Below are 8,643 nucleotides of genomic sequence, written 5' to 3'. Positions count from 1 at the left end.
GACAAGAGATGCTTATAATTAACATATATTTTAGTGATTTAAATCTCAAACTATTTTTAAATCGGATAGAAAACCCATAACTATAATTTTATGTTTTTTAAATCCTCAACTATTAAATCTTTAATGGCTTTAACCCTCTGTAAAAAATATTTTTTTTTTCTAAACAGTGATCCGTTAAATCGAAACACAGTGTTTCATTTAATCACAGATGTCACAAAATGTTTTAAACCCCTTTAATCAATAGGCATGAACAGTCACAATTCATTCAAAAAAAAAGGTTTTTCTTCATTTTCAAGAACCATCTAAAATGAAATAAGTAAAAAACTCAATTATTTTTAATCTTAGTTTTTGCTTTTCTATTCATTTATTTATCAAAAAGATGAATTTTAGATTGTTAATTAACTTAGGTTATCCATCTCTTTACACTAAAAATTTTACCTAGAATTCACTTTTTTGATAAATTCTAGATAAAATTTCAAATGTGAAGAGATGTATAGGCTAGGTTAAACATTACAAAATTCACATTTTTGATAAATAAAATAAATAAACATGAGAAAAAATAATGTTAGAAACAAATAAAGTTTTTCTTAATTTATCTCAACTTTTAAATAGTATTCTTCGTCCTTTTTTAACCTTATTTTTAAAAGTTGAATAGAAAAGCAAAAACTAAAAAATAACTGAGTTTTTTACTTATTTCATTATAGATGGTTCTTGATAAAAGGGGTTTAAAGCATTTTGTGACATCTGTGATTAAATGAAACACTGCGTTTCGATTTAACGGATCACTGTTCAGAAAAAAAAACATTTTTTACTGAGGGTTAAAGCCATTAAAGATTTAATAGTTGAGGGTTTAAAAACATAAAATTATAGTTGGGGGTTTTCCATCTGATTTAAAAATAGTTGGAGGATTAAATCACTAAAATATAAGTTAATTATAAGCATCTCTTGTCGTTTTCTGATTATATGAAACGTCGCGTTTCATTTTAACGAATCTCTGTTAAGGAAAAACGATTTTGTTAACGGAAGGTTAACGACATTAACGGTTTAATAGTTAAAGGTTTAAAATCATAAAAATATAGTTGGAGGTTTTCTATCCGATCTAAAAATAGTTGGAGGTTTAAATTACTAAAAACTCTTTAATTAATAGTGAAATTGCATCCCATATATACGACTTTTCTTATAATTAACTCAATACCCTGAATCCAACGCCTTGATATCTTTGATGATAGACACAAAACTTGTCACATCATGTGTATTTATCTTTTTTTTTGTAACACGTGTATTTACCTAATTTCCAACTTTTTATGGGTTTTTAGCTAATTGACTCTAATGAATGCTCCCTCCATTTCATATCAGTCGTTTTCTTAAAACTAAAATTTTGTTTCATTTTAAGAGCATCTTCAACTCATCTCTATATTTGTCTCTATAATAGCATTTAGAGATAAAATTACTCCAATCCTACTCTATTTCTTCCTCTAAAATAGAGATTGCATTTTCACCTCTATATTTAGAGGAAAGTATAGCATTCCTCTATTGGGTTGGTTTTCAACTTTTACAAATAAAATGTTCTATTTGTAAAATTTGAAAAGAATATATCAAGAATATTCATTTTTATAGAAAGAAATAGAAGAATACATTGGAGACAAATCCATCTTTATTATAGAGTTTCCCTATTTTAGAAGAAAAAATAGGGAAATACATTGGAGATGGTCTAAGTATCGTTTTATGTTTTCAATGCAAAATTTATTAACAATAATTGTAAAAGTTTATTTTTTTCTTGGTTTAAAATACGGTTACGTGTATAGATAATGATGTTTTTATTTTAGAAATATGCAAAATTATTTTTTTAATCTATGTATATAAATCTAAAACGACAACTAAACTGAAACGAAAGGAATATGCTGCTAGTAATATCAATCAATACAATTAAAACAACAACTTTTTTTTACATTCCCTTTATTTTGTTTAGTATTTAGAGGAGTATCAATGCCATTTAATTTTTTAATTTTTTTTGTAATTATTTAAACTGATCAAATAGGAGGTCTGGGGTTCAAACCCCAGAAAACGCAAATTATGCAGATTATGGAGAAAAAATGTTACAAGAGGTCTTCAGCATGGTGCATGGCGTATCATCGAACATGGATCTCATAGGGCGGCTTGGAGTGATGCAGTCAGACGTGCATTCTCTTATGATGGTAGAATTGTCGGCTGTAGAATCGTCTATGTAATATTTCTCATCGTTGTAATAGCATAATTAATCAGACGTTAAAAAAAAAACTGATCAAACAGATCTGGCAGAATTTGGTTCCTTTTGACGCCGTGTTGCTCCGGTGTTTCGACGAGGTGTTGGGAGACGTGGAAGTGGTTGGAGTCGGCTCTTAGGGTGGGCTTCGCTTATTGGGTGGTAGATATCTTTTTCTGTGCGGTGTTGTCCGGCTTTGAAGGCGCGTGGGGTGTGATTTCGACTCTCCTGGCTCAGATCTGGTATGGTCTTGCGTTGGTGAGGTGTGGCTGTCGTTGGCTTCCTTTTCTTTGCCTTGGTGTCTCGGCAAGGGAGTGTTCCTCTTCAGCCCTCAAGGGCCGACTTTGGCCTTTATTTCTGAAGAGCACGTCAGTGTTTTCTCCTATGGCGGTGCGCGTGAGATGGGTCTGGTTCTTTCTGCTGTTCGGTGAATGGTTCTCAGGTGGTGGCTTTCCGATCTCCTCTTCGTCCTTTGCCTTCCTCCCCCTTCGAATTTGCTGGTGGTGGTTATCAAGTTTTACATTGGTGCGTGGTCTCCGTCTATCTCCGGCAGTCCTCGCTTGTTCAGGTAAAGAAAAGAACCCGCTCTAGTTCTTAGAGTTAGGAGTACGTGTGGAGCTTGGTTAGCTTCGTGGGTCTTCGGTGCTCTCTAGTTTCACAGAGATGGCATGCTTAGGTGTTTCTCCATCCCAGTGTCATGGCGGTCAGTTGATTGCTCTGTCAGGTGATCTCCTTTTCTTTTCAGTACATGTTCTCTTCCACCTTTGTCATGACTGCCTTCTTTGCAGCCCGGTTTTATGTGCTTAGTAGCCAGTAGTTGTATAAGTGTGAGTGAGAGTGAGGTAGCTTTGGCTCCTCTCTGGATTAACAACAATCCGAAAGGTGAACATAATGTAAGGCCCGGAGTTGCTCTCGCGACTTGTCTGTGTTGTCTGACCATTCTCCAGTTGAATATGTGTTGTCGTACCATTTTACTTGAATCCCTCTTGTCCACTGCTGTTTATCCCCGTATAAGGTTGATTATATTCGGATTTGGTGTCTCTTTTTGCTTTACTTTCAAGTTGTACTTCTTTTTTTGTTTCTCTTCTATGTTTATCTCTGTAAAACATCTGTTCCAGTGTTTTTAATATGAAAGTCGCTTAAAAAAAAAGGAATTTACTGTTGTACAAAAATATGCCACTTATTAAGGCTCTGAATGTTAATGTGCAGAAGAACTGTAGTGCAGTTGTACTAATAACAAAAACATATATATACATATATATGTGTAGAGGTTTTTGTTACTTTTTACGATGGTGCGTAGGCCTGGATTCGCGGGTCAACCCGCCCCGCACGACCCGCCAACCCGCGGATCGTTTCTTTTTTTTTAGTTAAAATTTCGACCCGTTCAACCCGCAAAGAAATAAACTAATACCCGCATCCGCCCCGCTTTATTTTGCGGGTAACCTACGGGACCCGTGGGTTATATTTTTAATTAAAAAATAATTATTTAATTAGTTTTTCTATAAAATAATATATTTATAAGTAATTTTTTATATTATTTTTTAAAAATTTAATTTTAAAAATAATAATTAATTATTTTTCTAAAAAAAATCATATTTTTCATTTTTATTTTTATTTTATTTTGCGGGTTGGCGGGTATCCGCAAATCAAAATCCACCAACCCGCACCCGTCCCGCATAAAATATTCTTAACCCGCACCTGCACCCGCAACTTGATTTTTTCAAAACGTTCGACCCGTACCCACTCCACGGCGGGTCAAAAGGGGCGAGCTCCGCGGGCTTTGATTTAAATTCCCAGGCCTAATGGTGCGGTGCAGTGCGGTCGGTCGTCCAAGCCTACGTTAAAATACATACAAGTAACTTATAAAAAATAATATACGTAGGTATAGAATTAGACGGTCGATTTAGTGACGTTGCGAATAAAAATAAAAAAACGATGGGCCTTCGTAGTTGTACGTACTCGACAACATGCGTGGCGATGACTCACCTTATCATTATTGCTTTTACAGTACTCCTATATCTTGAGAAGGTCACAGTTTTTTGGCAATCTTCATATGTAAGATTTTTATTTATTTTGCTAAATTTGAGCCATTAATATTTTAAAAATGGCCATGAAACAAAATAAAAACAAATATATGTGTTAATAAGTTATAACCGTAGTAAATCTCACAAGTTCATAAGTTATTTTTCTTGAAAATTATTCAAATAATAATACATATAATCTCATAGGTTAGCAATTTTACTTGACTATATAAGTATTTATTTTAAATATTGTTAAAATATTTCCTTTGCAATTTTAATCTACGGTTGGCTATGTATAACTAGGCCTATGTATCACTTTTGAATGGTAAAGGTCCGATTTTTGAAAACACTCTTTGGAGAATAGTTTGAACTTCGATATGTGATCTCCTAATTATAAAAAGGACAGAAAAGTTAACTCACGTAGAACTAGTTTATTTTTTTTGCAACTAGCACATTGTTGGAGAATCTGAAATGTAAACAGGGTTAAAGTAACAGTAAGCTTATGGAATTTTTAAAAACATATTATGAAAAAAATGTAGCGACTTGTTCGAGGCCACGATCAGTATAAAGAAAACTTGATAGGCACGGAGAATCGCTTATTGTTGTTGCCAACCTTCAACGTAGAACTAGTTTTATTTTCGATATTTTTATAGATTGTCTAAAGGGATAGCATGCTTGGTATGCAATGAAGAAGATACACCCACTTTTTTTTTAAGAAGAAGCTACGCTGTATGCTTCTCTTTTGTCAACGCCATTTCACGACCAATATGACAAAACGTCATTCATTTGCTACACATACTTGGCATATATATAAATATATATCAGGTAAACAAATTCATGGCATGCGTTTTAACATTTTTTTTGTCGATGCAGACGTGCAGCAGGGCTCTGTATATGTATATATGTGCGTATAGATACGTGTGTTATTTTGTATTGTGAGGCTCCTTCAGATATCCGTCGGGACACGATCAAGCTCAATAGACATTTTAAAGCTCAACTAGATTTTGATCCGCGCAACTGCGCACATGTTTGTTTTCACTTTTCTATACATAAATTATTGTTTTAGAACACAAGTGTATATATTTTTAACGTTAACAGTATACTTAAATATTTATATAACTATTTCAAATAAAATAATTTTATAATTTACATATTATGATTAATCAATTGTTTAAAATCGTATAAATTTGTCAATTCTTATTATATTTTTATCTTATTGTATTTGCATTTAGTTATTAAAAAAATTAATATATTTATGTGAAAACATATTTAAAAATTAGTTTGTATTTAATTTATGTTAAATTCTGACTTGTCTTTCAAAGCTGGATTTCTTTTTACCAATATATTTTATGCTTATTCATTTTAGATAATATATTATTGTATATACAAAAGTCTAAGATGTGTTAATTTTTAGACATGTATTATATAGTTTGCTAATTTTAAGCCGTTCTATCATCATATTATATTTTAAAAATAAACAGTTTATATTTATGAAAATAAAATTTATAAATTTATCAATTGAATATACTTTTATCATATTTATTTAAGTATAATAATTATATTTTAACATGATCATGACTATAAAGTAGATAAATTAGGATATAATTTATTTATGTTTTATTTTATAAATGATAACTTAAATACATTAATTTATTGTTAAAATATTTTTACACAGATTTATTAGAATTTTAAAATATAATATATAAATGAAAATATATTATATTATTAAAATATATATTATATTATATTATATTTAAAATGAAAATATATTATGATTAAAGTAGTTACAAAGATTTTATATTATTAGCTTTAAAGAAATACATGTTAATTTTTATATATATAGTTTGCTAATGTTAACCCATTTTACCAACGTATTAGATTTTATTTTTGAACATAAATATTTTATACTTACGAAAATAAAATTTATAGTTTTATAATTTTAATACAATTTTATGATATTTATCTCAATATAATATTTTTCTTTTAAAATAATTGATTATGATTATATAATAGATAAAATATTATAGAATATTTTATTTTCATTTTATAAACGATAACTGAATATATTAATGTATAATAATATTTCAAACTAATTTCGAAATTAGTATAAATATTTAAATATAATTTCGAAAATGAATATCTTGCAAAAATCTTTTAAAATAGATTTGTTAAAAATTTAAATTAAAATGAAAAGATATCAAAAGATATTATGATTAAAGTATTTTAAAAACTCTATGTATTATTAGTCTTAATAAAATACATTTAATAAGATTTCTAAGTGATTAGCCAAATTAAAAAATCACACATGAAAGAAGTCATGACTTCTATTTTAATATATAAGATATAATTATATTATTTCTTTTTCATATAGAAATGTAGCCTTCAAATCTAACCTAAATAAATATTTGTCGCCAGCACGATAAGAGAGAAGGGGCTTTCTCCCTCTTTATCTCTCTGTATCTTTTAGAGAGAGAAAGTCGTCGCCTTGTCTCACCGGTTTTCCGGCGTGGTGTCTTCCATAGATCGATACCAAGAGTGGATACTACCCTTGAAAGGCAAACCAATTCCTTGGAGTCTGTTCTGGCATGGGTGACTTCCTTAGCACCTTTGGCTGGCTTTTGGCTCCGGTTGGTTCACCTCTCCTTCGGTGTTCAACTGGCTTTTGGCTCCGGCGACGGTCGCTTGTTCTTTGGCGGTGTTGCTGGCTTATCTACAGATTCCTTCCGGATCTTGTTCGAGCTTCGCTTCCTTGATCATCTTTAGTTTCCATCGACTCCCGATCTTAACATGCGTATGTTTCTTCCTCGCCTCCTTGTTAAAAATTTAAATTAAAATGAAAAGATATCAAAAGATATTATGATTAAAGTATTTTAAAAACTCTATGTATTATTAGTCTTAATAAAATACATTTAATAAGATTTCTAAGTGATTGGCCAAATTAAAAAATCACACATGAAAGAAGTCATGACTTCTATTTTAATATATAAGATATAATTATATTATTTCTTTTTCATATAGAAATGTAGCCTTCAAATCTAACCTAAATAAATATTTGTCGCCAGCACGATAAGAGAGAAGGGGCTTTCTCCCTCTTTATCTCTCTGTATCTTTTAGAGAGAGAAAGTCGTCGCCTTGTCTCACCGGTTTTCCGGCGTGGTGTCTTCCATAGATCGATACCAAGAGTGGATACTACCCTTGAAAGGCAAACCAATTCCTTGGAGTCTGTTCTGGCATGGGTGACTTCCTTAGCACCTTTGGCTGGCTTTTGGCTCCGGTTGGTTCACCTCTCCTTCGGTGTTCAACTGGCTTTTGGCTCCGGCGACGGTCGCTTGTTCTTTGGCGGTGTTGCTGGCTTATCTACAGATTCCTTCCGGATCTTGTTCGAGCTTCGCTTCCTTGATCATCTTTAGTTTCCATCGACTCCTGATCTTAACATGCGTATGTTTCTTCCTCGCCTCCTTGAGGGTCGGGACATCTTCAAGCTTATCTATATCTTCAAAGATGTTCCGGATTTCATTCAGGTTAAGCGATGTGTGAAGATTGGTTGGTTGTTGATTGAAGTTGTTTGAAGCGAAGATTTGGCCTTGGTTTTGGTTCGTTCGGTGGCTCTGCACAAAAGTCGATTTGGCTAGGGTTCGTGTAACTCTCTGATGATGGAGCTCATGCGATTAAACTGATGGCGTTATAGCTCTTCAATTTGCTAAAATTGTCCGACGGGTCTCTTCTTCTCCGGTATCCTGTTTCCGGTGTGTCAGGTGGATCTACGGGGAGTTGTTCCGGCGACGATTTTCATGTCGTGAAGTTCGGTGGCGTTTCAGTTATCGGGCACATGTCTATCCAACGCTAACAGGGTAACGCGTGGATGTGTCCGGATCGACTCACTTTCTTCATCTTGAGCTTTCTTTTTGTCTCGTTTCATTTTGGGCTTTTTTCTGAGCATGTCTCATGGTTAGGTCTCCTTGTATTTATTGGTCTCTAGCTTTTGGGCTTTTATAATAGGAAAAATTGCCAAATATGACTCACAACTTGATTTCAAACACAAAGGATAACCCAAACTTGAATCAAATGCAAAAGTAACTTAAAAGGCTATTGAAATTACAATCAACCCCTTGTGAACAAACAAAAAAAACAATTTTTTTTAATGTTTCTAACCCCCTGTAAAGTCGTCTGAACTAGTTTTACTTAGAAATAATTTAAAAATTTTGTAAAAAATATATTGATAAGTGAAAAATTGAAATCATGTAATTAACATATGTTTTAAGAGATATAAATTAAGATATAACAAAAGTTAATAGTTTTCAACATAGATGAGTGAAAGTAGTGAGTAATGATATTCTTTGGTTTAGGTTTTGCCGACATATGTTGTAGTATTGTATGTGT

At 32.1% G+C, this 8,643-nt stretch overlaps 1 non-coding gene across 1 annotated transcript; it reads right to left on the bottom strand.

The window, feature by feature from the left end:
- Positions 1 to 4,795: 4,795 nt before the first annotated feature.
- Positions 4,796 to 4,915, bottom strand: LOC125590982. Its single transcript, XR_007326974.1, has one exon. It is a non-coding gene; the product is annotated as a small nucleolar RNA snoR86 (small nucleolar RNA).
- Positions 4,916 to 8,643: the final 3,728 nt, after the last annotated feature.

This window comes from Brassica napus, chromosome C7, assembly GCF_020379485.1.
Source record: "Brassica napus cultivar Da-Ae chromosome C7, Da-Ae, whole genome shotgun sequence".
Lineage (NCBI taxonomy): Eukaryota > Viridiplantae > Streptophyta > Magnoliopsida > Brassicales > Brassicaceae > Brassica > Brassica napus.
Note: the sequence above shows the minus strand (reverse complement) of the source record. Positions and strands in the feature narration are given on the sequence as shown.